This window comes from Triticum urartu, chromosome 4A, assembly GCF_056163025.1.
Source record: "Triticum urartu cultivar PI428250 chromosome 4A, HENAU_Tu73, whole genome shotgun sequence".
NCBI classification, from domain to species: domain Eukaryota; kingdom Viridiplantae; phylum Streptophyta; class Magnoliopsida; order Poales; family Poaceae; genus Triticum; species Triticum urartu.
This window is the reverse complement of record NC_141876.1, coordinates 192325559-192339842: the sequence shown is the minus strand read 5'-3', so window position 1 is coordinate 192339842 and position 14284 is coordinate 192325559.

Sequence of the window (14284 nt, the reverse complement as noted above, 5' to 3'; positions counted from 1 at the left end):
TTACACTTAGATGTGTTTGTTACGTGTTTCATGATGTGCTCTTTGTGCTTCAATTCTTGTCTTTCATGTGAGCATCATTAAAATTATCAATGCCTAGCTAGGGGCGTTAAACGATAGCGCTTGTTGGGAGGCAACCCAATTTTATGTTTGTTCATTGCTTTTTGTTCCTGTTTAGTAATAAATAAATCATCTATCCTCTGTTACGATTGTGTTTTTTATGTTTTAGTTAGTGTTTGTGCCAAGTAAAGCCTTTAGGATCTTCTTGGGCGATTGTTGGTTGATCTTGCTGAAAAAAACAGAAAGTATGCGCTCACGAGAATAATTTTCATTTTTACCAGAGATCGATGAAATACCAATTCCAACTGCAGTAGATCAATATACAAATTATTTAGGTCTTCCTAATTTTTTAGAAATTTTGGAGTTAGAGAAGTATTCGAGACCTCCAGATTGCTACAGACTGTTCTGTTTTTGACAGATTCTATTTTTCGTGGATTGTTTGCTCATTTTGATGAATCTATGGCTAGTGTCGGGGGGTATGCACCATAGAGAAGTTGGAATACAGTAGGTTTAACACCAATATAAATAAATAATGAGTTCATTAAAGTACCTTAAAGTGGTGATTTATTTTCTTATACTAACGGAGTTCATGAGATTTTCTGTTTAAGTTTTTGTGTTGTGAAGTTTTCATTTTTTTGGGTAAAGATTTGATGGATTTTGGAATAAGGAGTGGCAAGAGCCTAAGCTTGGGGATGCCCACGGCACTCCAAGGTAAAATTCAAGGACAACCAAAAGCCTAAGCTTGGGGATGCCCCGAAAGGCATCCCCTCTTTCGTCTTCGTCTATCGGTAACTTTACTTGAGGCTATATTTTTATTCGCCACATGATATGTGTTTTGCTTGGAGCGTCTTGTATGATTTGAGTCTTCCCTTTTTAGTTTACCACAATAATCCTTGCTGTACACACCTTTTGGGAGAGACACACATGAATCAGAATTTATTAGAATACTCTATGTGCTTCACTTATATCTTTTGAGCTAGATAATTTTGCTCTGGTGCTTTTCTTATATCTTTTTAGAGCACGGTGGTGGTTTTATTTTATAGAAATTATAGATCTCTCATGCCTCACTTATATTATTTTGAGAGTCTTTTAGAACAGCATGGTAATTCTCTTTGGCTATAAAATTAGTCCTAATATGATAGGCATCCAAGATGGGTATAATAAAAACTTCCATATAGAGTGTTGTGGGAGTCCTGGATTAGGGGGTCTCCGGACAGCCGGACTATATCCTTTGGCCGGACTGCTAGACTATGAAGATACAAGATTGAAGACTTCGTCTCGTGTCCGGATGGGACTCTACTTGGCGTGGAAGGCAAGCTAGGCAGTACGGATATGCATATCTCCTCCTTTGTAACCGACCTTGTGTAACCCTAACCCTCTCCGGTGTCTATATAAACCGGAGGGTTTAGTCCGTAGGACAACATACAATCATACCATAGGCTAGCTTCTAGGGTTTAGCCTCTCCGATCTCGTGGTAGATCAACTCTTGTAATACTCATATCATCAAGAATAAATCAAGCATGACGTAGGGTTTTACCTCCATCAAGAGGGCCCGAACCTGGGTAAAACATCGTGTCCCCTGCCTCCTATTACCATCCTCCTTAGACGCACAGTTCGGGACCCCCTACCCGAGATCCGCCGGTTTTGACACCGACATTGGTGCTTTCATTGAGAGTTCCTCTGTGTCGTCGCCGTTAGACTGGATGGCTCCTACGTTCATCGATAGCGACGTAGTCCAGGGTGAGACTTTTCTCCCCAGATAGATCTTTGTGTTCGGCAGCTTCGCACTGCGGGCCAACTCACTTGGCCATCTGGAGCAGATCGAAAGTTACGCCCCTGGCCACTAGGTCAGGTTTGGAAGCCTAAACTACACGGCCGATATCCATGGAGACTTGATCTTCGACGGATTCGAGCCTCTGCCTTGTGCGTCACGCGGTCACAATGAGTACGATTTAGCTCTACCATCAGACAGCGTTCAGGAGATCGCACCGGCAGCCGCTCCGACCCTCAATTCGGAGCCAGTTGCGCCGTCCATGGACGGGTCAATGGACCCTGCCACGGAGGCCTTACCCTCAACGGCGATCGAGCCAAACATCGAACTTACCCTGCACGAGAGCCGTGTTGTCAGACTGCCGAATCCTTCTCCGGCCACGGACTCCGAACCGCCTGCGCCCGTTCCTAGCGAATCCGATTGGGCGCCGATCATGGAGTTTACCTCCGCGGATATTTTTCAGCACTCGCCCTTTGGCGACATACTGAACTCATTAAGGTCTCTCTCCTTGTCAGGAGGATCTTGGCCGAACTATGTCCGGCAGGATTGGGATGTGGACGACGAAGAAATTCGCTGCCCACCCACCACCCACTTAGTAGACACTGTCAACGACTTAACTGACATGCTCGACTTCGACTCCAAAGACATCGACGGTATGGACGATGATGCGGGAGACGAAGAGGAACCACTTCCCATAGGGCACTGGACAGCCACCTCATCATACGACATATACATGGTGGACACACACAAAGAAGGCAATGTCGACGAGACAACGGAGGATGACCCCTCCAAGAAGCAACCCAAGCGCCGACGTCAGCGGCGCCGCTCTAAGTCCTGCCAAAGCAAAAGTGTGATACCGGCACGGGAGATAATAGAACTCCGGACAGTGCCGAAGATGGCAACAATCCCCCCAGCACGATTTAGGGCAGGAGGAGGGAGAAGCTAGCCCTCCTGAGAGAGCGGCAGATGAAAAGGAGGAGGATGATAATTACATGCCTCCCTCCGAAGACGAGGCAAGCCTCGCCGATGATGAATTCGTCGTGCCAGAGGATCCCGTCGAACAAGAGCGCTTCAAGCGCCGGCTTATAGCCACGGCAAATAGCCTTAAGAAAAAGCAGCAGCAGCTTCAAGCTGATCAAGATCTGCTAGCTGACAGATGGACTGAAGTCCTAGCGGCCGAGGAATATAAACTCGAACTCCCCTCCAAGAGTTACCCAAAATGCAGGTTGCTACCCCGATTGGAGGAAGAAGCATATGACGTGGCTGGTCGGCCACCTCGTGGCCGCGATAGAGAGGCATTCCAGCCAAAAGCTCAGCCTGCACCCCGATGCCATTCAAATAAAAAGGCATGGGGAAATACGCCAGACCTGCGAGACGTACTGGATGACAAAGCAAAACATGCAAGATCGATCTACGGATCACAAGGGCGCACCACTATGCGAGACGATAATCGTCACGCCGGATACAGCAAAAGTAAATCCGTCTGGGCCGAACACAGCGGGCAAGACTCATTGGAGCTGCGTCGCGATATAGCCCAGTACAGAGGCGCCACACCCTTATGCTTCACAGACGAAGTAATGGATCATCAAATCCCATAGGGTTTCAAACCCGTAAATATAGAATCATACGACAGCACAACAGATCCTGCGGTATGGATCGAGGATTTCCTCCTGCATATCCACATGGCACGCGGTGATGATCTACACGCCATTAAATACCTCCCACTCAAACTCAAAGGACCAGCTCGGCATTTGCTCAATAGCTTGCCAGCAGAGTCCATTGGCTGTTGGGAGGATCTGGAAGCCGCATTCCTCGACAACTTTCAGGTCACTTATGTGTGACCACCAGATGCCGATGACTTGAGCCACATAATTCAGCATCCAGAGGAATCGGCCAGGCAATTCTGGACACGGTTCCTAACAAAGAAAAATCAAATCGTCGACTGTCCGGATGCAGAGGCTCTAGCAGCTTTCAAGCACAACATCCGCGACAAGTGGCTAGCCCGGCACCTTGGTCAGGAAAAGCCGAAATCTATGGCAGCCCTCACGACACTCATGACACGCTTTTGTGCAGGAGAAGACAGCTGGCTGGCTCGCAGTAACAACATATCAAAGAACCATGGTACTTCGATACCAAGGATGGCAGTAGCAGGTCATGTCGCAACAAACATAAGCGCCGCATTAATAGCGACAATACCGAGGATTTGGTAGTCAATGCCGGATTCAAATTCTCTAAACCCGGTCAGCAGAAAAAGCCATTCAAAAGAAGCACTCCGGGCCCGTCTAGTTTGGACCGTATACTCGATCGCTCGTGTCAAATACACGGCACCCCCGACAAGCCAGCCAACCACACCAATAGGGATTGTTGGGTGTTCAAGCAGGCCGGCAAGTTAATTGCCAAAAACAAAGATAAGGGGCCACATAGCGATGACGAGGAGGAGCCCCGGCAGCCGAATACTGGAGGACAGAAGAGGTTCCCCCCACAAGTGCGGACCGTGAACATGATATACGCAACCCACATCCCCAAGAGGGAGCGGAAGAGTGCTCTCACGGACGTATATGCGTTGGAGCCAGTCGCCCCAAAGTTCAACCCATGGTCCTCCTGTCCGATCACCTTCGATCGCAGGGACCACCCCACTAGTATCTGTCATGGCGGATTCGCCACACTGGTCTTAGACCCAATTATTGACGGATTTCACCTTACTCGAGCCCTTATGGATGGCGGCAGCAGCCTGAACCTGCTTTACCAGGACATGGTGCGCAAAATGGGTATAGACCCCTCAAGGATCAAACCCACAAAAACAACCTTTAAAGGCGTCATACCAGGTGTAGAGGCCCATTGCACAGGCTCAGTCACACTGGAAGTGGTCTTCGGATCCCCGGATAACTTCCAAAGCAAAGAGTTAATCTTCGATATAGTCCCGTTCCGTAGTGGTTATCATGCACTGCTCGGGCAAACCGCATTTGCGAGATTCAGTGCGGTACCGCATTATGCATACCTCAAGCTCAAGATGCCAGGACCTCAGGGGGTTATTACAGTTAATGGAAACACAGAGCGCTCTCTTCGAACGGAGGATCACACTACGGCCCTCGTAGCGGAAGCGCAAAGCAGCCTCTTAAGGCAATCCACTAGTTCGGTGTTTAAGGACCCAAACACCTTCAAGCGCGCCCGGAGTAATCGGCAACAGGACCGCCTGGCACGTTCCGAGCTCGCATACCAATGCGGCCCCCACCCCGGCCCAAGCCAAACGGCGAAACTCGTGACATGCGTACATAATTACGCATTAAAAATACCATGGGCACAGGTAGGGAGGGGGCATGACTACGGCACGCCCCAAGACGCGGCTTAAATCGCACTAGGGGCTTCCCGCTTTGTTATTTTTCTCTCTTTCAGGACATTAATCTCTGGAAACCCTGTCCGGCAGCATGATTGCCAAACACATGATGCAGCAACCAAGGAGGCAGAAAGCTACATCACACCACGGAACTCCCAGGTGGATTACGATAACGAGTGAAATACTTGCTTTAATATTATTCCTCAGCTTGCCCTTGGAGGGGACATAGTCCTACTTTTTGCTTATCGCACTACCTGTATCATTCTGCTCTAGCGCACGTTCTTTAATAAACAATGCATTGCATTAAGGCTTTTATTGCATTCTTCTTTATATATATATATATATATGTTCATTCGTGACATCCAGCACCCGTACACTCTGGTACGGCCAATACGCTAGGGGCTTAAGCATACCCCACAATACGGCGTGAGAAGTCCGAACACTTTTGACAGTGCGGCACCCCGAACTTATAGCATTATATGCATCAGCTCCGAATCATGTCTTGGGTCAATAGTTGGGTTTGCCCGGCTCCCATGTTTTGGTACCTTACGTTCCGCTATATCGGCTAAGGTAGCACTGGGAGAACTATTGCGATTGTGCCCCGGTTCTGCTGGGCTAAGCACCTCAGTAGAGAGAGCTAAAACTGACTGTCATGATAAGGCGAGAGACTGGTCGCTGTTCGAGAGGTTTTCGAGTCCTTAAAGACTTATGCCGCTTAGAGCGAGGAGTCGGCCCAACCCGGCTTAAGGCGTGTATCGCGCCCCGAATTCGGCCTTCCGAATACTAGGGGCTTCGCCGAAATTTAAAATTATAGAATTCTATGGATAAGTGAGAGTGATAACGCATTATAGTACGATTGTCTTGTTTGTTGTGCTGAGTACCTCCCTCGAAGGACCCAAAAATGGGAACAAGAGTGCTTGGGTTTATCCCGAACACCCTAGAAATCGTGGCATGGGGGCAGAAGCCGACGACTAGCCATCTCTCAAATTTGATAAACAGCCGAACAGAAGGTAATATTTTAAATTCAAACAAGCGTTGCATAGCGCATATGAACAAGTTTTCATAACTACAGGATTACATGAGCAAGTTCACTCGAATATTATATCTTTTGTACACTCGTCCGCTACGAGACGAGCACCCTTTAGGACACCCTCATAGTACATCTCGGGGTGGCGATGCTCTTTGCCCTCCGGCGGCCCTTCCTTAATCAGCTTCACGGCGTCGAGCTTGGCCCATTGCACCTTCACACGGGCGAAAGCCCGGCGTGCACCTTCGATGCAGACGGACCACTTGATGACTTCCAGCCATGGGCAGGCATCTACAAGCCGCCTCACCAGGCCGAAGTAGCTGTTGGGAAGGGCGTCGCCAGGCCACATCCGGACTATAAAGCCCTTCATGGCCTGTTCGGCCGCCTTGTGCAGCTCGACCAGTTGCTTCAGCTGGTCGCTCAGAGGCATCGGGTGTTTGGTCCCAGTATACTGAGACCAGAACAGCTTCTCCGTTGAGCTTCCCTCGGCCTGGTAAAACTGTGTGGCATCTGACATGCTGCGGAGCAAATCTGTGAATGCTCCTGGAGAGCTCCGGATGCGGGTAAGTAACAGGTAATTTACTTTCGCACGCTTGCTTTGCATATAGAATGCCTTACCCGCCGCTATCTTCTTCATCGCATCAATCTCCTGGAGGGCCTTCTGTGCTTCGGCCTTGGCACTCTTTGCACTTTCACGGGCGGTGGCAAGCTCGGACTCTCGCGTCTTCAAGTCAAGCTCCAACGCCTTGTGCTTCGTCACAAGAGCGTGGAGCTCTTGCTGCACCTCGCCCACCCGTGCCTCATGCCTTTCCCGCTCGGTGCGCTCCTTGGCCGCTTCGTTTTCGGCCACGGATAGCGCTTGCTTCAGGGTCGCCACCTCGGTCGTGGCCCCTGGCAAATTTACGACGATCCTGTCATTTTGCAATCGCATTCTTTTTATATATATCCATAGACTAGGTACTACTTACCTTTGTTCTCCTCAAGCTGCCTCTTGGCAAGGCCGAGTTCTCTCTTGGACCCTTCGAGGTCCTGCTTCAGTGCGGCGACCTCCGCAGTCAGCGCGGCAGAGGCCAGCAGCGAAGCCTGCATACGCATATAGACATACTTATATTAGACTCCTTCTGTGACGCCCGGATAATTAAGCTACAGTAACCCTCTGCTAATGATGCCACGTCACCTCGTTTATAGTTGCTAATCTCGAGTTAGTACGAAACCGATTCAACTTCAAATTCAAAATAAAGTCAAACGGTAAAGGTTTTCAAATATTAAAACTATAATGTTGGGGTATTGCCAAATAATGCATAGGTAATTATTGTGAAGAAACCAAAATTTGATAAAAGTTTAAATGCACTTAAATGATTAAAACAGTAGGTAAAACTATTGAATAAATGTCTTTGAATGTTATAAAATACTAAACTATTTTGATCAGGGGTAAAACTTTCTGTGAAAGTAGTTGGAATTGTAACTCTATTTTAGATATGGGTTTTACTTTTTGTAAAAATATAAATTATTAGGTAAATAAAGAAAGCAGAAAAGAAAAAGCAAAAAGAAAACAAAACAAAAAGAAAAAAAATCCCCCTGGCCAACTGGGCCAGACGGCCCAGCTCACCGACCAGGCCGGCCCACCTGGCCCAGCCGGCCGAACCGCCCCTACCTTATCCCCATGAGGGTGAAACCCTAAACCGTAACCCCCCACTCCCCATTCCCCTCGCCCCCACTCGCTCCCCCCGATCTGGATCGGGGGAAACGGCGCCCCGACACCGCCGCCTCTTCCCTACGCCCCGTCGTCGGCAGGCACCGCCCGTCTCCGCTGGCGCCTCCTCGTCGCCTTCCCACACCGCCTCCTCAACCCTCCTCCCCGACCGACCTCCTAGCGCCTCTGCTTCCTCCTGGCGCCGCCCCGCCATCGTCGCCTCGACCCCGACTCCGTCGCCCGAAGCCATCCCGGACGCCGCCGAACTTCCCCGTCTACGCGCGTCGTCCCCGTCCACCTCCTCGTTCCCCCGCTGCCCGAACCCCTACAGCTCCCCTGTGAGGATCCACCCCCTACCCTCCTTCCCCTCCTCCCGTGCGCCGCGGCCTCGTCCGCGCGACCGACGCCATGCCCGCCCACTCCGGCCGCTCGTCGCACTCGCACGCCCGCGTCGTAGCTCGCGCCGCCCGCCCTCAGTGGCCTCACCCGTCGCACGCTCCACGCCACTAGGCTCCCCCGCCACGGCCCCTGCTCGCCGCTTCACCGCGGGCAGCGCACCGCCCCGGCCACGGCCTCGCCCCGGGCACCGCTCGCGCCGACGGCGCCCCTCACCTGCGCCTCGCCGTTCCTCACCGTGGTCTGCGCCCTTCCGCGTGCACCGGCCCGTGCCGCCACCGCAGCCACTGCTCGCCGCCTGGCGCCCGCGCAGCTCCGGCCCTTTCCGTCTCTGGCCGCAACCACCTCCACCGCCCTCTCGCGCGACCCCCGCCGACCTCTGCGGCAGTTCGCCACTCGGCCGAGCTCGCCGGTGCCGTTCCTGGCCGGCCTCTCTGCGGCCCTGGTGGTCGCCCGACGCCGGCGCCCATCAGTGCCCGCTCGACCCTCATATGGGTCGGGCGTCGACAACGCTCCAGCACCCGTAACCGCCCCGATAGGCCACTGTGCCACTGGACAACGGGGCCCACCCCCCTGTGAATGAATTAAAAAAAAGGAAATTAATAATAAGTAAATAAAAATGTTAATTGATTAATTAATTAACTTAATTAATCCCATTTAATTAAGCTAATTAAACATTAGGAACCTAATTAACTAATTAAACTGATTAATAGGTTAATTAGGTTACTGTACCTATGACATGCGGGACCCACACGTCAGTGACCCAGTCAACACCTCTGTTGACTGCTGACGTCATGATGACGTCAGCAGACACTATTCTGGATAAGGTTGATTAAATTAAATAAATAAATCCTAAAAATGATTTAAATCTTTTAAAATTAATATAAAATAAACCGTAGCTCGGATGGAAAAACTTTGTACATGAAAGTTGCTCAGAACAACGAGACGAATTTGAATATGCAGCCCGTTTATCCGCCACGCATCCCTAGCATAGCGAACACGCAACTTTCCCCCTCTGTTTCATTTGTCCGAAAACGCGAAACACCGGGGATACTTTCCCGGATGTTTTCCCCCCTTCACCGGTATCACCTCATACCGCGATAGGGCACCCCTAGCACCGATACTTGTCATGTCATGCATCGCTATGCATCTGTTTGCTTAAATATTTATTGTTTCTCCCCCCTCTTCTCTCGCTAGACACCGGGACCGACGCCGCTGCTACCCAGTACGACTACGGAGTTGACGATCCCTCTCTCTTGCCAGAGCAACCAGGCAAGCCCCCCCTTTGATCACCAGATATCGCCTACTCTTCTCTATACTGCTTGCATTAGAGTAGTGTAGCATGTTACTGCTTCACGTTAATCCTATACTGATGCATAGCCTGTCCTTGCTACTACTGTTGTTACCTTACCTGCAATCCTAATGCTTAGTATAGGATGTTAGTTTTTCATCAGTGGCCCTACATCCTTGTCCGTCTGCCATGCTATACTATCGGGCCGTGATCACTCGGGAGTTGATCACGGGTATATACTATATACTTTATACCTGATACATGTGGTGACTAAAGACGGGTCGGCTTGAGGAGCACCCGCGAGTGGATCTTTGAGGCGGAGCGACAGGGCAGGTTCCGACCACCTAGGAGAGAGGTGGACCTGGCCCTGGTCGACGTTCGCGGATACTTAACACGCTTAACGAGATCTGGGTATTTGATCTGAGTTTGGCCATTTGGTCTATACGCACTAACCATCTACGCGGGAGTAGTTATGGGTATCCCGGCGTCGTGGTATCAGCCGAAGCCTTCGTGACGTCAGCGACTGAGTGGCGCGCGCCGGATTGGAACGTAAGCCTGCTCTTGTATTAAGGGGGCTAGTTCTGCTTCCGGCCGCGTACGCAACGTGCAGGTGTGCTAAGGGCGATGGGCCCAGACCCCTGTGCGCTTAGGTTTAGACCGGCGTGCTGACCTCTCTGTTGTGCCTAGGTGGGGCTGCGACGTGTTGATCTTCCGAGGCCGGGCATGACCCAGGAAAGTGTGTCCGGCCAAATGGGATCGGGCGTGTTGGGGTATGTGGTGCACCCCTGCAGGGAAGTTAATCTATTCGAATAGCCGTGATCTTCGGTAACAGGACGACTTGGAGTTGTACCTTGACCTTATGACAACTAGAACTGGATACTTAATAAAACACACCCTTCCAAGTGCCAGATACAACCGGTGATTGCTCTCTCACAGGGCGATGAGGGGAGGATCATCGGTTAGGATTATGCTATGCGATGCTACTTGGAGGACTTCAGTCTACTCTCTTCTACATGTTGCAAGACGGAGGCTGCCAGAAGCGTAGTCTTCGACAGGATTAGTTATCCCCCTCTTATTTTGGCATTCTGCAGTTCAGTCCACATATGATACCCTTATTCCATTTGATACCCATGCATATGTAGTGTAGCTTCTTGCTTGCGAGTACTTTGGATGAGTACTCACGGTTGCTTTCTCCCTCTTTTCCCCCTATCCCTTCTACCTGGTTGTCGCAACCAGATGTTGGAGCCCAGGAGCCAGACGCCACCTTCGACGACGACTCCTACTACACCGGAGGTGCCTACTACTACGTGCTGCCCGCTGACGACGACCAGGAGTAGTTTAGGAGGATCCCAGGCAGGAGGCCTGCGCCTCTTTCGATCTGTATCCCAGTTTGTGCTAGCCTTCTTAAGGCAAACTTGTTTAACTTATGTCTGTACTCAGATATTGTTGCTTCCGCTGACTCGTCTATGATCGAGCTCTTGTATTCGAGCCCTCGAGGCCCCTGGCTTGTAATATGATGCTTGTATGACTTATTTTATTTGTAGAGTTGTGTTGTGATATCTTCCCGTGAGTCCTTGATCTTGATCGTACAAATTTGCGTGCATGATTAGTGTACGGTCAAATCGGGGGCGTCACAAGTTGGTATTAGAGCCGACTGCCTGTAGGAATCCCCCTTTCCAACTCCTTGGCCGAAGTCGAGTCTAGTCATTGAAAAACTTTTACTAACATGGCTGTGCGGCTTACGGGCCCACGTCGCCATCTGGGTGGTATTAGGATCTTTTACTCCTTGATCCTTACTCTGGGACTCTGAACTCTCTTCTATTCGGGTTAAATGAATTTTGCTAAATCTAACATTAGGATCTCGTTATCACTTTCACCCGGAGAGCCCCTTATTACTGATGATCGTCTGCTGCACGTGAAGACCCTGAAGATACTCACCGCGGTTAACCCGAGAACTTGTGTTCATCGCGTTTACAATTCCCCTTCCACCGTCAACCCTTATGGATAAATACTTGCAGTTGTTATGCTTACATACATCCCTAGTTGGTCTTCTTATTACAAGATACCCCGAAATACTCGTCGTAATTTCGAGAATCCTTTGAGCTTACTGCCTTGCTGTTCTTTGTCACCGGAATACCCCTACGGATAATTCTCGCACTTATCGAGTATCCGCTCATTCCCAGTTGTTCAGGTGTTTCGCCAAAGACTTCAAAATATCATTCGATCTTCCGAAAATCCCGAGCAGCCTATTGCTCTTGAAATTCTCTCTTGCTTGCATTATGGTTAATCCCATAAGTTTCGTAATCTTATTGGCCTCCCTTGTCATTATCATTTTAAGTCTATTGATTCAATATGTTGGGGATGCTCGCATTCCTCAGTCGAATCCTAGGATTCATCCTTCCGGCTCAGACGTCATTTGGATATGAGCTGGTTCTTGACCAATCAATGCCTTGATCGTTTGTGCTTCCAAGTCTGTTGAACTTATTCATTTTCGATCAGAACGATTGCTTATGATCCCTTGATTTGGAGATCATAAAGTTTCTTTGCATTAAGCTTTGAATTAGTCAGTTGTTTCTATAACCCGATGCCATGGCATTCCTTCTTCCTTTGATTGAGTACCGATACTCACATCAGCCCCGTTGTGGATCGCCATACCCATTGCCGGGTTATTATCCGACAATGTCCTTCACAACCAAAATTATTGTGAGTTCTTTACCTGATACATAATGCCCTTGGTAAATGGTATCATCTGCTTGGCCAACCATGCTCTGCTTTCGAGCTGGTCGTATTTACTATTGAAGCTTGTGTTATATGTTTCCACGATACCCTGACGGGTTGAACCTATGCCTTCCTTTATATGTGTGAACTCAGAAGTTTTCACGAGTCATACTCATCTGGTATTTCACCAGATAAAACTTTCAACACTAATGCCTTTATCAAAGCGAAAAGTGAATGGAAGGTTATATATTGAAGAAGTGGGAGTCGACCTTGAACTTTGTGTTCATGCCCATGGACACGATGTAGATCTTATCATTAAAGCTTTTCTTAAATTAATTATTCCCTTGGTATAAGTTCATCTTATCTATGGGATCTGGCCTTTTGCAATCGTGGTTCTGACCATGTTCTCCTTTAAATAACATTTCTCGTGTAAGTTTAAGCATTTGTCTTCTGCAGAGCAATACCCTAGTCCAATCTCTACTTTGATCTGCCGTCGAGCATTACCCCCCTGGTATCTCGAGATTATCATGGAACTGCATAACCTCTTATGAGTTCTTCATCAGGTATTACATTCTCACGGACTCCAATTTTTCACGGGCCTTGAGTTATGAAACACTCAAGGACACCGACAACGGAATCGAGTCTGCACTGCGATTCAACGAGGATTAGAGATCTTCATCGCTTACAAGTTTAATACTCCATGTCTGCCCTAGCCTGAACGGATACATCTTTATCGTGCTAATTTTAATCATCAGCATTCTGAGCTCTTCAAGGGTATCAACTGAATTCATGATGAGAAATACCATCCTTGCCCCCGATGATTTGTGTTATCATCGGCCACTTTATTGCCTTCCCTCCAACACAAACTTGTTTATGTTTTGTGTTATACCTTGAGTTCCTTGCTATCCAGCATTTGTCCTTCTTTACCTTGGAATATTACCACCTTTTGTGTCAAGAATGTCATGGTAATTTTACTACCTCTTGAGAATTCTTGGTATAGTAATATCTCTCGCCATTTGCGTTCTTTTCTTGGTCTCCGTGTTGTTTCTAACCGGAATACCGACAAATGGTCTGTGATGCGTAAATTCTAAACTTCTAGCAACCCTATTGCTTTGAAGTTATTGGTCTACAGTTTCATTAGAATTCTATTGTTGATTGAATCATCATTCAAACATTGATCATGCTACCTAGTCCAGATTTCTGGGTGCACCCTTCTATCATTGCTCAGTTGAGCATGTTTCCCTCGAGCATACATCATTATATCATTGATCCGACAAATGATATTTCCTGTTCACATAATTGTGGAAATCCATCTTTGGAAATCTCGATGAGTTGTCGCTGAGTTCATCAGCCACCTCATTCTATCCTTGATTTAATAATGAACTCATGATTCGGAACTTGCTTCCACAGTTCAATTCCCGAGAATCTTACAATGTTATCTTGACAATTTGTGTCGCACCTTTTCTCCTCAGGCCTCCTGAGTCCGAGTTATCCTGACACCAATCAGATCTGAATCTCGGTCAGATATGATGGTTGGAACATATTTCCAAGAGTTATAACATTGGTCTTATGTGACCCGGTAAGGTGGTGTCGTGCCTAGCACACCTGGCCGGTTGGCCATATTGTTATAGATTCCTTTTCAGCAAGGTTATCCATTCTTCCATGAGGAAATTGTAAGACTTATTCTACAAGTTATTCTTGATGGATCCTTTGTGTTTCCAAAGTCTGATCTTCAACTGATGACCATGTCAATGCTTTCTCGGAGCATGCCTATGGTACTTCAATTTTCAACAAGACCATTTGAAGCCCAATGCTAAATGTTTCCTGCTCAATTATCCAAACACCGATGTACGGGTAATGTCATGAAATTTCTCTCCCCTACCTAAGGAGTTTTCTACATTATATCCTGTCATGGATAATATGTTCTGCTTGTCCTTGGGAAGAATATACCCTTGAAATATGTGTTTAAACCCATTTTCCTTTCCATTGTTCTGTTT